Source organism: Panthera pardus, unplaced genomic scaffold (genome assembly GCF_024362965.1).
Source record: "Panthera pardus isolate Hobbes unplaced genomic scaffold, ASM2436296v1 HiC_scaffold_16, whole genome shotgun sequence".
Lineage (NCBI taxonomy): Eukaryota > Metazoa > Chordata > Mammalia > Carnivora > Felidae > Panthera > Panthera pardus.
Window position 1 is genome coordinate 69,099,526 of NW_026526721.1, and position 21,155 is coordinate 69,120,680.

General features: G+C 45.3%; 1 protein-coding gene and 1 pseudogene across 7 annotated transcripts in view; both read left to right on the forward strand.

Moving 5' to 3' along the window:
* KALRN (kalirin RhoGEF kinase) overlaps positions 1-21,155 on the forward strand; it is a 669,312-nt gene that overhangs the window by 88,176 nt on the left and 559,981 nt on the right. The window lies entirely within an intron of this gene.
* On the forward strand, positions 12,345-18,512 carry LOC128777259 (drebrin-like protein; annotated as a pseudogene).

Sequence of the window (21,155 nt, forward strand, 5' to 3'; positions counted from 1 at the left end):
GTGGTTCAGTTCGTTGAGCATCTGACTTCGGCTCAGGTTGTGATGTCGTGGTTTGTGAGTTTAAGCCCTGCATCGGGATCTGTGCTGACAGCTCAGAGCTCTGAGCCTGGAGCCTGCTTCAAATTCTGTGTCTCCCTCTCTCTCTGGCCCTCTCCCACTCACTCTCTGTCTCTTTCTATCTCAAAAATAAACAAACATTAAAAAAATTTAAAAATTTTTTTAGATTGTTCTACCCCCAGGAGCTAGTATCTGGTACATAGAATGCTTAAATAAATAAATATTGAACAAATGAATGAATTTTGCTAGGCTGGAGTGATCGGAGAAAGTCTTGTGGAAGAAGTCCAGCTTGAGTGAGCCATTTAAAACGTGATAGAATTTGGGTAGTACTGGGGAGGGCATTTTAGATTTTTCAGGGGAAATCATTGCCACCACCACTGCACTCTGATACTGATTTCTCTTTCATGTTTATAAACTATTGTACAAATCACTTATGAGCACTCAGCCATTTCTTACCTTCTTTATCAGACTGTTAGAGAAGGGTTGACTCTGGGGCCCATGAATCTGATTGTATGATAAAGTGTAAAGAATAGTGATTTATTTTTACTTGAAACATTTTTACAGTTTGGAGATGCCTTCCAAGCCCTGTTGAATGAGGCTATGGATTGGAATTCTCCAGAAGGCCATTAGTTATTGAGTTGTGTTTGTTGTAAAACAAAGGAGATGTTTATAGGTGTCAGGTATTGAAGGCGCAGAGCGAGTTGGTATCACCGTAAGTGCTTCCAGTCACAGGCAGACCTGGTAGCAGACATGCAGGGAAAAAGACCAGACACTGTCAGCTCACTGCTGTGGGGAAGATGGGCCATTAGTGGCTTTAGATGTCACATAGCAGCCTTCTCTCTTTGGACTCCCAGCTGTCTCCTGTTGGGCGATCAGAGATTTTAGTTATGACTCTGAAAACAAGTGCCAATGAGAGATTATGGGCCGTTAAGCTTGCCAAATGGTGAGGTGAGTGGTGCCAGGGAGTTTGGTTGCAGTGGTTGTAGTGGACGTTCTGCAGGTGGTGGTGCTAAGGAGAAGGAGGGAAAATTCCTGGTGTCATGGGGACGACTTACCTCCTGGGAAGTGGGACTGGATGTCTCAGTGTGGCCTATGCTGCTGGAGGAGGCTTGCCACCACTTTGTTACTGCTATTGTGTCCTTGAGCAGGCTCTGAGGGGTGGATCCACTATCCTGTCTCATGTCTGGGAATACATGAGGCCAGGCTGTAGGATCCTTCTCAGTGGGCATACATGGTAAAGCTGGGGAGAGGATCTCTAGTTAGCACTCTAGGGACAAGGAAGGCATTCAGTGGCAGTTAAGCCGAATCTGTGCTGAGCCTGCAGAGGGGGCACAACCCTATTTCAGATGCTGGAGTATAAGAAACAAAGTCTTTGCACCACCAACAACAGAAACAGCTACTTTACAATTTATAAAAAGTTTTCACATGTGTTATCTGATTTGAAATCCACAACAGCCTTCTGAGATAGGTGGGACAATGATTATTATCCTTGTCCGGATGAGGTAACTGAAACTCAAGCAAGTGAAGAAATTTTGCCTAAGGTTGCCCAGCTAGCAAGAAGAAGCCACGCCTTGAATTCAGTGCCTCTTGCTTTGTTCTGTTATTTCATGTTGTCAGTTCCTAGTCATGAGAATAGACAAATATGCATGGCATGACTCAAAGATGCTAATATTGTGAAGAGGGAGGCACAAGGTTAGAGCCAGTGTGGTGAGTAAGCATGGATTCCAGGAGCAGGTGACCTTGAGCTGTGATGCGAAGGAGAAGAAGCCATGATTATGATGGCAGAGGGTTGTATGCTGTCTTCCTGGGAATGCTGATAGGCATCAGCGTTCAGACCCACTCTTCATTATTCCTGGGCACGCAAGGGAAGCTGGGGGGAGTCGAGGGCACTGAGGGTCTGAATAATTGAAATCAGAGGAAACACAAACATCTCTTTTTAACTTACAACATAATCCTCTTTTCCTAGAAATGCTTTCAACATACTACTCACAAATAGAAAAATGCTTTGGAATGGATTTCTTCCACACCTTGTCCTTGATTCCCCTGTGAGCAGAGAAATACTTAGGAGGGGAAAAGAGATGTCAAGAATCTGGATGACCTGCAGTTAGGCCATCAGCCCCTCTGTTTGATTAGGACCAGGCTGTGCTGATCAAGTATTTATACTTGAAGCAATGGTGGCTCCGTGAGTCAGTGGCCCCATCTTGGTTTGGGCCCTGACTATGTAGCATAGGTGTGGAGAAAAAGGAGATAACCCACCAGCTTGTACCAAGAAACATCACATCTCATCTGCCAGTGCTCCCTGTTGACTCTGGCACACCCTTTAGCAACATCTCTTCTGCCTTCATGGCTTGCTTTCATGTTCACTATAGAAACATTGAATAAAAGAGGGAGTTTGTGGCTGAGAGTTAAGAGAAACTGCCTTACTTTTGCCGGGCCTCAAATGATTATGTTCTCTCCTTTTAAATAAATCATAAGTGAAAATTTCTCCACTTGAAAAGACAGACATCAGAAGGATTTTTCAGCAAGGTACCCTTATTTTTTATTCAAAATTATGTTTAAAAATAATCCAGTATTACTCAAACTTTTTTCAGCCCCTGTTTATGAGTCTTTTCTCACTCAACCATTGGACTGTTTCAAATATCTGAGCAAATGCTTGAGAGCCCTTTCCACTTCCCACCACTGTTCCATCTTAGGAGAAGCAGACAATGGAGGTTTGTCTGTGATCTCATGACAACAACTGGCCACTCTTCTTCTTTGTGGTGATTTACCTCCCTGCTTTAAACTGAAGATAGTGGACAGGAATGACATCCAGTCACAACTTCCCCTTTCTAATTTGAGGGCACCAAAGCCAGATTCTCCTAAGAGACATAACACAAAGTTAAATGCTTGCAAGAATTTCTCATGATGTAACACAGAATGTAAAGGATATTCCCTCGCTATAACTTTGGGAAAGTTACTCATGGAAATGGAATGGCCCAGGCCCTGCTGTACCATGCTCTCCAAGTGACAGTTTCATCAAGTCCATATGTTCACAGATGAAGGAAGTGTTGTCACATGGCAAATGGCCAAGAACGCCCCTGACCCACTTCCACAGGATTGTCCAAGAGCGCCTGGCACATTTCACCCCTCAATTATTCCCATCGATTGTGAACAGATGGGCACAATACTCTTTAAGTCATAGTAAAGTGACTTGTATTTGGCCATTATCCAAGCAGAATGAAAGAAGGTGCTGTTGTCTATCTGGCTTAGCTACAATATAGGATTCATAAAATAATGACCCCTGGTTCGATAATGACAAAGTCCAAGGTTGCCAGGATGGGTGCTTTTATGGCAGCAGCTCAGAGACCATCATTCACAAGTTTCAAATTGGTTACAGATTTGTGGGATAGACTTGTCTTGTTGTTGGCTTCCTTTAATTTCAAACTCTATGGCCTCTCCACATTGCATCAGCTTGTTAAATATCTGGTAAGATTTTCACATTGCAGTTTGATCTAGTTTAGGATTATTTGCCAATATAGGAAGGTCTCAATTTACTCTAAACAGATGGTTCTGAGAATAATATGCATGGATCCTAAAGCATTCCTGACACAATTATTCTGGGTGATTTTTCGTATCCTCTTCCCCTTAGTGAGGTTTTTGGGTCTTACACTCCAATATTCATCGTAGTAATTAGACTAACTTGCCATTCTGTGTCACCTCCTTCCTAATTTCATCTTCCAGGAAGTCTACTTCGCTTGACTCTATTTACTTGTGATCATAAGTTCTAGACTAATAGAATCTTAGTTATTGATGAGATCTTAGAGTCCATTGAGTCTAACTTCCACTTGAAGCAGAAATTACCTTTGGACAATCTCTGACTGATGATGATCCATATCTTCTGTGACAAGGTGCTCATGACTCCACAAGATGACTCATTTTATTATTGGACAGATCTAATTGTTAGTAAATTATTTTATGTAATTGAAATCTGACTTTGTCTAATTTAGGCATGTTGATCTTAGTTCAGCCCTCTAGAGTAATACAGAGCTATGTAATTTCATTTTTACTTGAAGTCATTCAGGTAATTGAGGACAGCAGTTATTATTACCACACAGTCTATTTGACGATGCTTTATAGTTTTTGATTCATCCTTGTGTCCTTAATTTTGTTTTCTTTCTCTTATTCTTCACTTATTATTCTTATTCTACATTATTTTGTGTCCCTAAAGAATTTATGCCTTTGGGTGAGGATGTGGAGAAAGGGGAACGCTCGTGCACTATTGGTGGGAATGCAAACTGGTGCAGCTACTCTGGAAAACAGTATGGTGGTTCCTCAAAAAGTTAAAAATAGAACTACCCTATGGTCCAGCAATTGCATTACTAGGTGTTTACCCAAAGGATACAAAAATACTAGTTCAAAGGGACACATGCACCCTGATATTTATAGCAGCATTATCTACAATAGCCAAACTATGGAAACAGTCCAAGTATCTACTGACTGATAAATAGATAAAGAAGATGTGGTATATATACACAATGGAATATTACTCACTCATCAAAAGGATGAAATCTTGCCATTTGCAATGACACGGATGGAGCTAGAGACTATTATGCTAAGTTGAAATAAGTCAGTCAGAGAAAGACAAATACCATATGATTTCACTAATATGTGGAATTTAAGAAACAAAATAAACAAGCAAAGGGGAAGAAAAAGAGAGAGAGGCAACCCAAGAAACAGACTGCTAACTATAGAGAATAAACTGATGGTTACCAGAGAGGAGGTGAGTAGGAGGATGGGTTAAATAGGTGATGGGGATTAACGAGTGCACTTGTTGTGATGAGCGCTGGGTGTTGTATGGAAGTGTTGAGTCACTATATTGTACCCCTGAAACTGATATTACACTGTATGTTAACTAACTGGAATTTAAATAAAAACTTTAAAAAAGAATTTATGCCTTTGATGTATACAATGTTTTAAATTACTCAATTCTTTTCATCACTCATGTATTCCGTCCATTAATATTTAAGTATTTTTCTGTATGTGCAGGTCTATGGTAAGTGCTAGGAAAACAGCAATGACTAAGGCCAACTCCATGCCATCAAGAAGTGCTTATTGATGTGTCTCATTCTGACTTTTGTCAAGTTTTTCATTATACCTATAGTCAAAATGATCAGTGGAATAAAATCAATTAATGAAAAGAGAAAACCACAAGACTGGAATGTTGACACATACATGCTTTCAACTAATGTTACATTTGTTTAACTGATGACTACTCCTTGCCCCTCTTTCCACTAGTTACTTTATGTTTTTTTTTTAAATTTTTAAAAAAAATGTTTATTTATTTTTGAAGGAGACAGAAACAGAGCATGAGTGGGAGAAGAGCAAAGAGAGAGGGAGGCACAGAATCTGAAACAGGCTCCAGGCTCTGAGCTGTCAGCACAGAGCCTGATGCGGGGCTCAAACTCAAAAACTGTGAGATCATGACCTGAGCCAAAGTCGGAGCTTAACTGACTAGAGCCACCCAGGTGCCCCTACTTTTTGTATGTTAAAAGATGTTTGTCTTGGGGGTGCCTGGGTGGCTCAGTCTGTTAAGCGTCTGACTCTTGATTTCAGCTCAAGTCATGATCTCATAGATGGTGAGTTTGAGTCCTGCATCAGGCTCTGTGCTGACAGTGTGGAGCCTGCTTGGGATTCTCTGTCTCCCTTTCTCTCTGCCCCTCCCCTGCTCTCTCTCCCTCTCTCTCTCCCTCTCTCTCTCCCTGTTAAAATAAAGACATAAACATTTAAGAAAATAGATTTTTTAAAAAAGATATTTGTCTCTGAAAAAGATGTATTTCTTACAAAGGTTATTTAGTTATCAGACACTATTGAGGACAGAAGCCTGTGGTGAAATGAACTTTTGGGCTGAGAATGGAAGTCTCAGCCCAATCCTGTTTTTCTGATTGGCCATTTAAAAGTGGTAGTTTTACTTTTGCTCCATCCAGAAGAAAGGTATTCCTTATGAGTTGACAATATAAGGAAAAATAAATGAAAATTTAAACCAAGTGATAAGATGTCATTGGTCCCTCAGGAATTGAATAAGTCTATAGATTCCTGACAAATATTGATTTGGGTCCTCAAAAGATACCTGGATAAACAGCTTGACAGAGGGGAACATTATGAACGAAGAACCCTGGTATTGTGCCCCTACTCAGATGCTGTCTCTGCCCTCTTCAACTGGCCCTGAAGGGTTCTGGGGTCTAGAGTCACCTCATGGGCCTGACCCTCCTGTGCCTGTTCCTTGTCCCTTACCCTACTCCCCAATGCTAGCTGCCCTGTCAACATGGTTACACCTCTACACAGCAACAGCATCAGCTTTCCAATCCAGAAAAGCCATGAAGGTGTTCTTGGTCACTTGCACTTGACATCTAGAGAGCCAAGCCAGAAACTATGAATTGAGAAATTGAGGGCTGTAGAATGCTGATGAGCAAAATTGTGCACAGCCTTATCTGTCTGCTTATGTGAGAATGTTTCTAAGAAAGTCCCTAAAGTCTCTGTCACTCAGACAGCTTTTGTTTGAGTGAGAGAGTCAAGCCATACTCAGGAGCAATAGCTGAATCATGTCCCAGCATCATAGTGGTGTGGAAAGCCACTTAGATAGGCTGGCCCTGTTTATAGATTCTAAAGGTCCCGTGTTTCTTCCTGCTCATGTCCTTTGTTCTCTTAGAGGTCAAAACACTCTCCATCACTGTTCCACTGTTCTGCCTGAAGTCTTACCTGCTCTAAGGACCAGCTGAAAACTCATCCACTGTGCCTGCACATGCCAGTCCATAGCTACTCCTTCTTAGATTTAGTGATCACCACAGATACGTTCTTTAGGTTTGGCATATTCTGTACTGTTAGGGAATATGTCTTGTCTTGGCCACTATACCTGGTGGTAAAGTGTGGCATGGGTAGCATGCTCTGCTTCAATCATTTGGGTAATGGCATCAAGAGAAAGTAGCTGGAGAAGCAGCAGAAGGAAAGCTGGAGTAGCCTTCCTTCTCGGAAAGTGGTGGTGGGCTGAGGTCAGGGGAGGAAGGGATAAGGTATAACTTGACCTAGTCCCAAGAGAAAAGTAGACATTGCAGTCATCACCTTCAATCACCCATTTACTCTATCACCATGGCCCTATGGGCAGGACTATTTCCCTCTTCATTTTCGTTCCCTTAAGACTTGTTTTCCCCTGCAGGGCCAAGGCCATTACTGATGTTTGTTTTAACCTCATTTATCTGTGAAAGAGATTGGCTGCATAAAGTGAGGGGAAGAAGGCAGGTGACACCATTCCATGTGATTTACTCTAGAGCCCTGTCCCATCAAAGGAAGCCTTGTTGGTTTTCTTTGTGACTTCCAGAATGTCTAGCTCAGTGACATAAAATATGTGCTTTGTAAGTATGTGTTGATTGTTTGAGTAACATTTGCCAAGCTACATAAAACGAATGAAATGAATAATAACTCATTTATTTATGGGGCAACTTTCACCATTCAGAAGATAGAAATAGCCTTAGAGCAGCAAAGAAGCCCATGCACATTGAGACCAGAACTTATTGACTTATGACTGTGCAAATTAAAGTTCCTGATTGAGCCATCTTCAATATTTCTTAGAACAGAAACTAAAGGGAGGTGCTATGACTTGCTGGTATGTTAGTGATGTCTACCCAGGAAGGAGGAGACAGTGAAATTCCTAGATATTTAATATGGGGGCAGACATCTCTCTGTACATCTCAGTATGGTCTGGCAAGGGTTAGGTGGTTTACTCTGTTCAAGAAGTAAAATTGTTTGAATATTCAAAAAAACTGCTTGAAGAGTAAAGTCAGGAAATCTACCTGGGATACCTGGTTTCCCAGTGAGACTTTAAAGAAAAGTCTTTACCGATAATACCAAGTGTTGGTGAGGATGTGGAGCTCCTGGAACTCTCTTTGCTGGTAGACTATATATTGGTGCAGTAACTGGGAAAAAATTTAGGTGGTATCTATTATGTATCTCCCCATGACCCTACAATTCTGTGCCTGGATATGCTCAACAGGTATGAGGGTTTCTCTTCATTATAATATGTACAAGAATATTCATTATCAGCTTTATTCATAACAGCCCCAAACTGTAAACAACCATAATGTTTCTATATGCAGTAGAATGGCTAAATACATTGTTGTGTATTGATGCAACAGAATGTTATACAGCAACCAGAAAGAACACTCTATTGGCATACTAACAGCATGAAGGAATCTTACAAACAGAATGTTCAGCAAACAAGCCAGATATAAAAGTATACATACTCTACTCATTTATATTAAGTTTAAGAACAAGCAAACCTGTTGTGTGGGGTAGAGGTCAGATAAAGATTAGTCTTGATTGGAAGGGGGAGTGAGGGAACATTTGGGTAGTTGTAAATGTTGTAAATTATTGTCTGGATGGTGGTGACATCAGTGCATACATATGCAAAGATTTACCCAGCTCTTAAGATTTGTACACTTTGCTGTGTTCAAGTTATACTTTAATAAAAGAAAAAGAAAAGGGAGAAAGAAAAAGGAGCTGTTACTAAAGTATGACACTGAATAGTTTGCCCCAGACCTCTGTATCTTTATTTATTGGCAGGTTATCAGTGTCCTTATGGCTCTTGCCTCTGAAGCTTCTGGTGAAGTTTAGCTTCTTACTCCTGTTCTCAACTTGCTCTGGAAAGAGTTCAGGTCTGGGAGTCAGGAGGCTTCTGCTATAGTCTCTCTACCCCTCCTGCCAGCTGTTTACTTATGGGTAGGATCACCAGAGAAGTCTATGAAAGAGGCATCTCAATGCCTCCTTCACCTATAACCCACAGAGTTTGGTGAAATCATGTTAGGTACAACATGTTAAAGAGTTTTAGGAAAAAATCAAAAATCAAAAGCGTCACCCAAATACCAAGATGATTATTATACTTGAACTTGATGAAGTTGATAGCAGCTACTGATTTTAATCATATGAAATGCTGCCATTAAAGACCATGTTGTGACTTCAGACAATTGGGCAGTGATTTATGAATCATTTTGGTACTCAGCCCAAGGCAGTCAGTTGCACACGAGGGTGACTTGTGTGTAGGGAAATGCGGTGATTACAGAAGCAGCTATTGCCATGAGGCCTGGGGGTCCTCCAGGCGACACACAGGTCAGCATCAGGGGTTCAGGATGATGTTCTTTTCACAGTAAAGGCTTTGGACCAATGTAGCTAGGTGAACAGTGCTCTACTCAGACAATCCAGTCTAGTTCTGGCTATTCTACCAAATGGCTGTGTGACAGAGGCAGTCCCTTCACTTCCCTGGGCCTTAGTTTTCTTATATATAAAATGGGGCACTAGATGTCTTAGGTTCTAGAGCTTTAACTTCCTGTGTGTCTTCCTCATACAGCTAACTCTCAGTTATTTCTGTACATGTATTATATGGTCAACTTTAAATCCTGAACTGACTTTCTCTTTTCACGTGGCTGTTTTCTGTCTATCCTAGTCTTTGTGTTCAGGAAAGGCAGATTCATTTTTGAACAAATAGATCTTTCATAACTCAGCTGTGAACAATCATGTTGTCTCCTACCAATTATTCTGGATTATTGATTATCCATCATTTTGATCACCCAGTATCTTTCTACCATTAGTGCAGGTGACTAAGTGCTGCTGAATGACACCACTCTGTCCCTGTCCCTCCTGCTTCCCTCTGCTCCATTGGATTCCTAGCCTGGCATGCCTTGATGAGCAAAGCTGAGCATTGGTAATGTTCTGGGTTTGGCCACGTTTTCCTAAGGATCGTGAGGGCAGCTCCGTCAGTGCTTCCAGGGCCTGGGGTCTGGCACCTGAGCCAGTGACAGTACTGGTGTGAGGAAGATGAAGCCAGGGAGGAGAGACCTGCCAGCGCTGGGGAGGTGAGCACTGAGGTGTAGCACGACATGCTTATGGGCTTCTTGCCCAGCCTGAGCTTTTTAAGGCTGAATGAAAATGCAGAGCCAAGGAGAAAATCTCTCATTCTCCCCAGGCCAGGCTGGGCAGAGGTCTTATTCTGCACGTGGCAGGACCTGGGGAAGGAAGAGGAGGGGTGATGGGGCCAGGAGAGGGTGACTTGGCAGTGTCTGGGAAGGAATCAGGCCCTAGTATTATTGCTCAGGGAACTGGAGAAAAGCTGCATGGCACCTTTATTTTTCCTGTTCCTTCATGACTGTTTCTGCAGGGATTTTTCTTCCTGTCTCATGTTCCAGATTCTTCTGTGGGGGTTCTGTGGGTCAGGGGCAGGAAACTAGGCCAGGCCTTGGCCTCTGAAGACACTGTTTTTTCCCTGGCAGCACCCCCCTCTTTGGAGAATAGTCCTGATTCCTGCTCTTGGGGTGTCTAAGCCCTTTTCTCTGAAGTTTTGTGCCTTCTTTTCTCTGTGTTGCCTCTGCCACTCCCTTATTTGGTGTGAGAGTTTGCTTTCTGAAGCCCCTCCTAGATGATGGCATACTGACACTTCCCTGCCCACTCCCAGCTGAAGCGGTACTCACTTCAAAGCAGGCCCCCAGTGGGGACTAAGGCCACTGATTCCACCTATGACCAAATCCTTTGGGTTCTGCATTCTGGGAACTGTTTTGCAATGTGGTGGTGCAGATTTCTTTTTTTCTAAATTATCCATAACAGTGGCAAAACCTTGTTTTTGAATGTTACTTTGATTTTTGGAAACAGCCCAGCTTCATTTGGGGAAATCTAGAGGAATAGGAAACCAAATCTGGGCAAGCTGAGTGATAGTGGTTTTAGTATTAAAAAAAAAAAAAAGCAAGGTTTGCCTGTGAAGTAATGATGCAATTTACTTATTGTTTATTTAAAAATGACAGTGAAGGTTACACTCAAGAAGAGACCAAAAATGTTTTCAGCATCTACTGGGATAAGCATAGAGCCCAGGGGGGCAACTACAAGGAAGTCCCCATTTTTCTGTTCAGTTTGGGTTGGGGGTTGCTTATGGGTCTGCAGCATCATACAAGGCCAGGGCACTCTCTGTGACTGCAGACACACTCCTGTGCCTTGTGGGGAGGGAGGAGTGGACTAATTTGGGGCTACTGTCAAGTCCCCTATAAATCCGAATTCAGATGTTGCTGGGGAGGGAGACTGAATGAGAGGATCTGTGTCAGAGAGGACCACCTGATGTGGACAAAGCTCACCCCAAGCCAGTGGACCTGCATAGAACCACAGGCAAAAAAAGCTTGAGAGAAGTGGGAATAGGTCAATGTGTTCCTTACGTAATTCAAGTGGCCTTTGTCAAGCTGTCTTAAAGAGCTGTTCTTTGAAAGAGTTGGGGCTGTTAGAGCCGGGGTCTGGGCTATGACCAGACAGTCTGGTTCCCAGTGACTCAGGCTGTTTTTCAAAACAGTGACCGAAGACATGGGGGAAGTTGAGATGGCTGCTGGAGAGAACTCTCGCCCAAAGCTGTCAACAACCAGGTTTTTCTTTCGTGGGTGGGGTCCTCGATGGTGAACTGATGTCGGGGACATTCTAAATACATCTATCCAGTTGCTGAGCTCAGAGTCAGCAAGGGGTCTATTCTGGGGTAGGGGGTAGGGCTGATGCAGATGGATCATCTACTGTGTACCAGGCATTTATATACATCATCTCAGGTAAGATGGACATTATGATCCCCAAGTACAGATGAGGAAACAGAGCTACATATAGTGAAGCCTCTTCCTATGATCTCCTCACTGCCTTCTCCCTTCTCATTGCACTCTTGTTCAGTCTTCGTGTTCTGCATGTTGCATTATGATTATTTTTCCACTCACAGCGATTCTAATGGAATTGGTTTAGGGTGGGGCCAGGCTTTGGTATTATTTTAAAAGCTCTCCAGGTGATTTTCATGTGCAGCCAGGGATGAGAACTGCTGGTCTAGATCATAGATTTTTCATTTTTGTGTATCCCCAGGATCTAGATCAAATTTGAGTGTGTTGCAGAATGAGTTGGAGAGTTTGTTAAAACACAAGTTGCTGGCCCCATTCTCAGAGTTTCTGATTCAGCAGGTCTGAGGTTGACCCAAGAATGTGCGTTTCTAACAAGTTTCCAGGCATTGCTGCTGCTGCTGCTGATAGTGGTGGTCTAAGGACTAATTCTGTAAGAGCCCCTGATCCCTTGGAACAAGTGTATGCACTCAGTGGATGCTGATTGAACTGGGTACACACCAAGTTGTCCAAGGATTTGAACCCTGGCTTGATTGGTAGCAAAGCCTGCCCTCTTACTATGATTCTAGGCCTACTGTCAGGGAACCTGGAAGGACAAATGAGGTGGCCCTCGTGTCTGCTTTACCTCTGAGAGGAGGGTAGAATGCAGCAGTCTTTAGAGTTTCCTCACAGGGAGAGACAATACCAGTTTCTTGCCAGAAAGCCTAGTGGCTGTTGCATGTTCAGAAATTCTGAGTGGAGGTTCGAGGCAACTAAGAGGTCCTAGAGTCCTAAGCCAGGACACAGGTTGCTGATGCAAGGTGTGACCTGACAAAAGATGGTCACGGATGTGCACATCCCAGAGTGTTTGTTATACAGGGCTTGTTGAATCTGCTTTAACAAATTCCACCTTGTTTGTGCTCCACAGGAAATTCAGAAGATGGTTTAGTGATGTCAGAGGTTGAGGAGTGGGGTCCTGAGCCATCCTGAGTAAGGGAAAGGTTTGTTGGGGTAGAGCAGCTGTGACAGTCTGGGTAACTGGAACTGGAAAGGATGTTTCAGGCCAGAGCAGGAATATGGTGTTTAGAAGAGGGGGAGGAGAGGTATGTCGGCAAATGCAGCAGAAGATGTGGGGAGTTCCCTTCTCCTTCTGGAGGGATGTCTTGGACACCTGGAGACTTATGTTACCAGGTTTTGTTGAACAATGAATGATTTTTAAAAATCCACCCTAAAACAAATCTTCATTTAGTGCTTGCTAGGTGCACAACATTGTTCTAAATGCTGTGTGGGGCCTCCAAAAAATAAATAATAAAATGCGGAGTATGATATGTCACATAATTGGTGCAGATGGGTCTTCAAGAATTGGGGGAGGAGTCCTTTGGGCTGTGCGCCTGTGGAAAGCTTTGGGAAGGCTGAGTCCACTGGTCCTGCAGGCTGAGTGAGTGTGAGATGGGCAGTGATAATGGACAGAGTGATGTTGGGATGTGGCTCCTAATGTATGAGTAGCTTAGGCTAGGTATAATGGAGATTTGTGGGGAGTGATGGTGAGGATGTGGATGGTAAGGGGAAATGAATGTAAGATCCTTGTTCTGGATTGTTGTTCTATTCCGCCCTCAAAGCATGAGAACTGGGACACTTGGGGACCCTCCTGGGGCCCCCTAACTTTGACAGTAGGGCTGCTGGTACTGACTACTTCTTAGAAGAGTTTCTCCAAGGAGTCCTCACACACAAAATTTCATCTTTTTGGTTTTCCAGAAATTTTGGAGTTGGAGGGAGGACAGGAAAGCTCCCCTCTACTACTTTTTACAGTTGGGAGGACTGGGATCTAGGGAAGGGAATGGGCAAAAATATGATGCTCTGGGTGTGGGTTGGATGCAGGGGATGGATGAGATGGACATGTGAATGGAATGCTGTTAGCTTAGGGCAGGGGTGAAGGGCACAGTCTTCCTGGAACAGCACTGGGACATGGACGCTTGATTCTAGCATTGTTTCTTGTGCAATTTGTATTTTAGTGGGTCTGGGAAGAAGTATGGAAAATAAGAGAGGTCAGAATGGCGGTGATGTGGGGGACCATGGGGCTCGCCATGGCTACAAACCTGAGCCAGAGCAGGCTGGTGATGCAGGAGGCCTACATGTGAGTGGTCACCAAGAGTTCCTGACTGACTGAGCTGTCTTTACCTATGAGGGTAACAGCAATGACATCCATGTGGCTGGCACTGGCGAGGGGGACCTGGAGGAGATGGTGGAGGAGCTCAACAGTGGGAAGGTGATATATGCCTTCTGCAGGGTGAAGGACCCCAACTCTGGCTTGCCCAAATTTGTCCTCATCAACTGAACAGGTGAAGGTGTGAATGATGTGCGGGAGCATGTGCCAACCATGTCAGCACTGTGGCCAGCTTTCTGAAGGGGGCCCATGTGACAGTCAATGTGAGGGCCAAGGAGGACATGGAGCCTGAGTGCATAATACACAAGATAACCAGGGCCTCAGGTGCCAACCGCGCCTTCCATGGGGAGAGTTGCCATTTCCAGGACATGGGCCCCCAGGCCCCTGTGGGTTCTGTGTACCAGAAGATCAATACCATGTCTTATATCTGAGCCAGCAAAGACAGCTTCTGGGCCAAAGCAGAGGAGGAAGAGGAGGAAGAAGAGGTGGAGGAGAGGAGGAGGAGGAGGAGGAGGAGGAGGAGGAGGAGGAGGAGGAGGAGGAGGAGGAGGAGAAGACTCACAGGCTGGACAAGTGGCGGGAAGAGGAGAAGTGGCAGCCACTGGAGCAGGAGCACCGGGAGCAGGAGCTGTGTGAGGCCTCCCTCCAGGAGCAGTGCTATCGGGAGGAACAAGGCGGTGAGGCTGGACCCCAGGGGAAGTGTGAGCAGCAGGAAGTAGTTTCAAGGAATAGAGAGGAACAGGAGCCTGTGTGTAAGCAGCCAGCACATGCATGGAGGATTTTCAAGCAGAAGGAAAAGGCCATGTCCACCACGTCTGTCTCCAGCCCCCAGCCAGGTGAACTGAGGAGTCCCTTCCTGCAGAAGCAGCTCACCCAACCAGAGACCCACCTCGGCAAAGGGCTGACCCAAGCCTCATCAAGGCCCAGGGTAGATCTCCATTAGGAATCAGTACCTAGCACTCTGCTGTGTGTGGTACAGACGGAAGAGGCCCCAATGCTGCAGCACTGAGATGGTGGCTCTGAGCGTGTGGACCATGGGGCTGAATGGAAAAAGGCTCTGTGCTCAGACCCTATATGACTACCAGGCAGCCAAGGACACTGAGATCTCCTTCAACCCTGAGAACCTCATCATGGGCATTGAGGTGATCATTGAGCGCTGGTAGCATGGCTATGGGCCAGATAGCCACTTTGCATATTTCCTGCCTACTCTGGAGCTCATTGAGTGAGGACCCTCCACTGCTGGCTGCACCAAGGCCATCCTTCCTTTCTCCGCCCAGATGTGCTTCACTTATTGCTGGGAGAGGTGGTGTTCATGGTGTGAGAGCCATAGACACTTCTCCAGGAATGGAGGAGTCTTGTCTTCCCAAAGAAGATAAGCCCTTGGGCTTTCTCAGTCTCAGTGGCTCAGCCTCTGTCTTTCTAAATGCAGCATTACTCTGCTGATTCTCAAACATGCTCTGGCAGCTCCCAGGGCCTGACCAGCCTGGCCTTTGACCCCAACAGAAGACATTGAATCAAGCCCTGCCCATGACCAGCCCTTCAGTGGCCTCTGCCTGAGGAGAATGGCACTGCCAAGCTGGGCGGGGGCATTTGCCTTTTCTTTCTTTTCCTCTGGACTCTAAAGGGTGTTGGCTATGGCTGTTAGTGACCCTGGGAAGCGTGAACTTAGTAGAGTTTATGCCTGAAGTCAGAGTCGGTCATGAAAGTTTGGGCAACAGTAGATCATCTTTCTGGATCCTGCTTTGTGCTCCCGGTCCTCTCTCCCTTTGCCTGGGCTGTGGTCTGTGAGCAATGGGGACAAGGGTGACCAAGCCTCCATCTGTGTATATGAAAGAAGCTATGAAAACATCAGCAAACATGTATCTTTTCGTGTGGTGAGCCCTCTTCTGCTGGCCCTAGTGTGTGGTCTTAACTGATTCTGGTTCAGGAAAAGTAACCAGAGTGCCTGTGCCTGCTGTCTCGCCTATTTCTGTCCCAGCCCACCTGTGTCTGCTTTCAGAGTAAGAATTGCCCTACACAGGCCCAGAGGTAATTTGCCCTGTTGTGACCTGAATGCCCATGTGTGGAAACAAACTCTTTTCCTGGGTGTCTGTGATGTGTTTGTGTGCACACAGGTACCTTCAGACCTTGGGCCAACCACTAGACATCTGAAAGAGGCATAAACATTAAGATGTAGGGGGAAAAAAGAAGGAAAAAGAAGAGAGGGGAGGTCAGAGCAGCCCTAGGCAGAGCATACGTTTCCAACATCTCTTAGTGGCCCCAGCAGGCTGGCATCTCAGGGTTTGCAGGGCCTGTCCTGGTACTGTGGCTTCAGGAGTGTCCTCCCCCAACCAAAGTTCATGCTGCTTCCACCCTTCCAGCCTTCCCTGGGCCTCCATGCCCACCCCTGGGCCCAGTGAGAGCTAAACATTTAATCAGAACTGCAACGTCCTCTCTCCCTGCTGGATTGTCCATTAGACAGTGACTTAGCTGGTCTGGAGGAACCTCCTTGTGCCACTCCCCCTGCTAAAACCAGTCATGGCTCCCCTAACTTTGAAGTCTGCCAGATCTGACTAAAGGAGGAGGGGGAGGTGTTTGTGCTCTACTCCACCAGGGGTATCACCCGTGAGTATTTATACCAGAGAGGAGTGTTCTGTTGCCTTGGCAACTTTCTTGCATGGGTTCTGGTGCTCAGAATATCTGACAAATCTCAGTGTTTCACACTCAATGGGCAGAGATGGAGGAGCAGATGAAAGGGTGAATCTCAGTGATCAGGGCCAGGGCCAAAGATATAAAGGGTGGCTAAGATAGCATATGTCAGAAACTGCTGAGGTCACAGAGGTATCCTCCATTTCCTCCCTGTCTGCCATCTCTCCTTCCACCTTTTCCCCTGTAGTTACATCTCTCCCTTCGGTGATACCCCTGGGGCCTCTTAGTTCTATGCATCATTCAGTCACTGGCATGAACAGGGGTGACCTCATGGGCAGAGTGTCCTGCTGGGTGCTGAAGGGAAGTGGTAGGTACAGAGGGAGGAAGAATCAAGGTCCAATGTGTGGCTTTTCACCATTGCTTTGGTCCTTAGAGAGCTCCCACTTGGTGGGGGAGAGCATGGCATCGTTGCCATGGCATTTCTGCTGGAAGGAAAGGGAAGACAGTGGGGTGATGAGGCCCAAAGTTTAGGAGTGTGGTGTTCTCTGATGTTGTTCTCTGATGTTTGTGTCATGGTACATATAATCAGATGTGGGATGGCAGAAATAGTTCATTGCAGAAATAGTTGGTGCATCTTGGGCAAGGCCAGGGTCAGGGAGGATGCTAGAGGGCCTGCAGTAGGAGGGTCTGGGGAAGCTGGCTCTGACGAGGAGAGTCCCTGTGTATCAGAGAAGCTCTCTCCTCTCAGATTCCATCCATGGGACCTTTTCCTGTGATGATGCAGTCTTCTGTAAGAACGCCTCCTTAGATATAGGAGACCAGAATACTGAGGAGGCAAAGGGCCATGAGGTTGATAGCACCCTTTTAGGTTGTTCTTTGGAGAAAATATGCTGAATAGGTGTTTGTGTGTCTAAGTCCAGGTGTCAATGTTGAATAAGTGGAGCTTCCTCAGAAATACAACCAAGAGCTGTACCTTCTGTGGCTTCCTATGATGGGATCCTTCTGACCCATAATTTGGCCAGCATTTGAAATGCATAACTGTCTCTATTACATCTGTAATTTATTATGTACCAGCCATATGCTAGGCTCTGTATGGTAGAGACTCTTTGGAGTGACTCTTTCCTGCTTTGCTGAGAACTGCTGGGCTATGGCTCCTCTGCCTTGTTAGGAACAAGGGGGTGAGTGCAGAGAGGAGCAAGGCAGAGCCTGGGTCTCAGTGAGAAGGAAAGTGAGAGTGGTCACACCAAGGTGCCTGGGATTCCCTCACACAGGGGTTTCAAGGAAGGTGTGGGCATTGGCTTTTAATCTGCTGAGGAGGTAGGTAGGTAGAACCCTGGGGTTTGAATGTTAGGACATCAGGGGTCATCTCTGAAGGAACAGTTTCAGGAGAGTAGTGGGGGCAAGGAAAGCATAGCTGAGAATTTTTGCATTATCTGGGACTGGTTCCTGGCTCCAACCTCATTCTCTCCTGGTGTCCCGTGATCCCTTTTATTTTGGTTCTGTGGGCAGTGGAGATGGCTTTTCTATGGTGCTTTGCTGCCTTTCTGCTACTGGGAAGTGCAGGGAGGTACTGTCTTGCTGACTCTCATTTTATACCCTCAGGGTCCCACATTGTCACCTGGTACTTCCAGCCAGCAGGTTATCTCTTTTATGACCCCTCTCATTCAGTGATCAAGGTAGATCCTGGTGAAGCTGTGAGCTTGCTCTTTTAGGTCCCTTTACCCTCTGGTTTCTAGCTCACTTCAGTCTCCCCAAATAGGATCAGTGATCCAGCTCCAAAATGACCCCTTCCTCCTCTCCAAAGCATCAGAATTCTTGCTCTCTCAGGCAGCTAATAAATTAATGTACGTTTTGTAACTTATGATTGACTGGTAATAGCTCAATGAGCTTTCCTCATGGGAGAATTTGATATTTAAAAGAAGAATGTTAAACTGAAGAAGTAGATCTCTAATGATAGAATTTCAATTGCCATTGACAATCAGGTGGAGTTGATACTTTGGGAACCCTGAGCTGTATTTACAGAAAAGCAGTTATATCCGCCCCCCTTCTGCTTTAAGTCTGTCAGATTTTATCATGAGGATGGAATTTAGTTCATGGTTCCCCAAACCCAGCTCCAGGGGAAACATGCAACATTTGGCAGGTGGAAGAGGAAATTGACATTTTTTGTGCTATCTCAGAGCGTATAACTAACTGGGTCTTCTGAGTAGTATTAATGGAAAAACTATATCATTGACAACTGGATGGGAATGAAAAGGCCTGCTCTCAGGTGGAGCTGAAGGGAACTAACATTTAACTCATGCCATCTGTATGCCCTACATTATGCCAGGTACCTGACACTAAGACACTTGTCTTATTTACTTTTCAGACAGGGTGGACAGCCAGCCCATGTACACTTAGGTGGAGCAACTGTCATTTGTCCCCACATTGTTCTGACTCCAGAGTCTTATCCTGTGTCTGTGTACCAAAATGCTGGACAAGGTTCCCTGTGATCTTCTGTTCCTGGCAAGGCTGTGATCCCTCACTAGAGCACAGAAAGAAGTCCTTCTTGGGGAGGGAAGTGTACTAGATTCTTCTGGGCTTGACCCTGTTTGAGGGCCTCTCTTGCTCTATTGATGGGAATAATTAAATGTTGGCTCAGGGATTCTGTTTCCATTCTCTTCTCTTATCAGGACATACAGTTCCTAACTCACTGAGCAGCTGACTTGCCTTCCCTGGGGGCTTAGGGAGCAGCCGAGGGCTGTCTCACCCTGGGTGAATGGTGACCCCTCATGCCCTCCCCCCAGCTTCAGGTTTCCTTTTCCTGAGTTTGTGATTCATCATTTTTTCAGTTGAATATCTTAGAGGAACCTTAGGCAGAATGTCTAATGTGAAACTGATCAACCTGATAATCACCCTTTCCCCCAATTTTATTTTTTGCTAGGCTTCTCTAGTTCTGAATATGGGACTCTGATTCTCTTGGTTTGAAGTTAGATTACTTTTGATTCCTCCTTCTCCTGTTCCCCAGTCACAAGGACTTTCATGTTCATCCTTGAAATAATTGGGAGACTAGTCCTTGCTTGCCATCCTCAGCACCATCCCCTAGTTGGGACCCTTCTCGTCCCATGCCTATCAGTCCCCTTCTCTGGCTCTCTGAGCACTGCTGCTTTCCTTTTCTTAAACTCCCCTGCCCGAGCACAGCCAGTGGTTTCTCATAGCCTTCTGGTCAAGGATTGGACCCTTCATTCCCTTAGCCTGGCCCCTATTGTCTCACACAACCCAACTGGTCTATAGTGTTTCCCACCAGCTCTTCTAAGTGAAATGGTCTTCCACAAAGCATGTTTCCTGCTTTTTCTCCTATGGATGAGATTTTTCCTGCCCCACATGCCCTCACTGTCTCCTTTCCACCCCCCCCCCCCAATCCTCCCCCTGAATCCTTTAAGGCCTGCCTCTAGTCCCCTTTCTACACAGAATCTCCTGTGCCCACCAAAATCAGAAGCAACACTTCCCGCATTTAAACTGTGCTATGATTTATTTTTGTATGCCTTCTTTGACAATTTTTGTAACATTTCACTAATTGTTAATTTTCACATTTTATCACCCTGGTTGCAAATTAATTCAGGGCAAGGACTGTTTAATATACCATTTTCTTTTCCATAGCATTTAGCGCAATGCAGAGGGTTGGCCAGGGACTGCCAGGTTTTCATTCTTTCTATTCACTGCACCCTCCTCACACTCACAGCTCTGTTCTTATCCCCAGGAACCTTCCCTTATTAACCCTAGCAATTTTTCAGCCTATCAGTGTCTTTGCCCCTGTTACTTCCTGCAGTTCTTCTTATACCCAATTCTGATCCAAGTCTTACTGTCTTAGAGAAGCAGTGTGATCCAGTGCAAAGTGCACAGACCATGGAGCCAGGTGGGCCTGGGTTTGAATCTTGCATCTACTATTTACCAGCTGTGTGGTTATGAGTAAGTTAGTTAACCTCCTTGAGGCTAGGCTTCTTCAACTCTGAAAATGGGGGAACTATTTTTTTTTTTTTTTTTTTTTTTTTTTGAGAGAGAGCTCTTGTGGGAGGGGTAGAGGGCTAGGGAGAGAGAGAGGATCTTAAGCAACCTCAGGCAGTGCTGAGCCTGAGGTTCAGGCTTGATCTCACGACCTTGAAATCATGGCCTAAGCTGAAATTAACTCAGGGCTTGATCTCACGACCTTGAAATCATGGCCTAAGCTGAAATTAAGGGTGGGACACTTAAGGGACTGAGCCACCCATGTGCCCCGGGGAAACTATTCTTTATCCTCAGGTAGAGGTACACAATAGACCTTCCAAAAAGATTAGACTCCTTCCCCCACTACATCCTCAATTTCTCCCTCTTCCATATGGCGTTTCCTGAGTATTCCATTTGATACTCAATTCTGCTATCTCTGCAGTCCTGTAGCATTTATAGTGTCAGGGACTCAGGTGTATAAAAACTGCTCATTTCAGAGATCCAGAGACTGAGGCCCAGAGAGCCTTGCCACAGGTTGTGCTGAGCCCATGTGTGGCCAAGCCAGGTCTAGCTCTCAGGCCTGAGTCCCCCTAGTTGTCTGTCAGCACCATGCTATCTGTGGTCTGCATGCTCTGACCCACCAGCATGAGCCCTTCCTCAGCACCACAGTGTCCTGCACTTTGCAGAAGACACATGGAGGAGGTACTTAATAAGTACTTGTT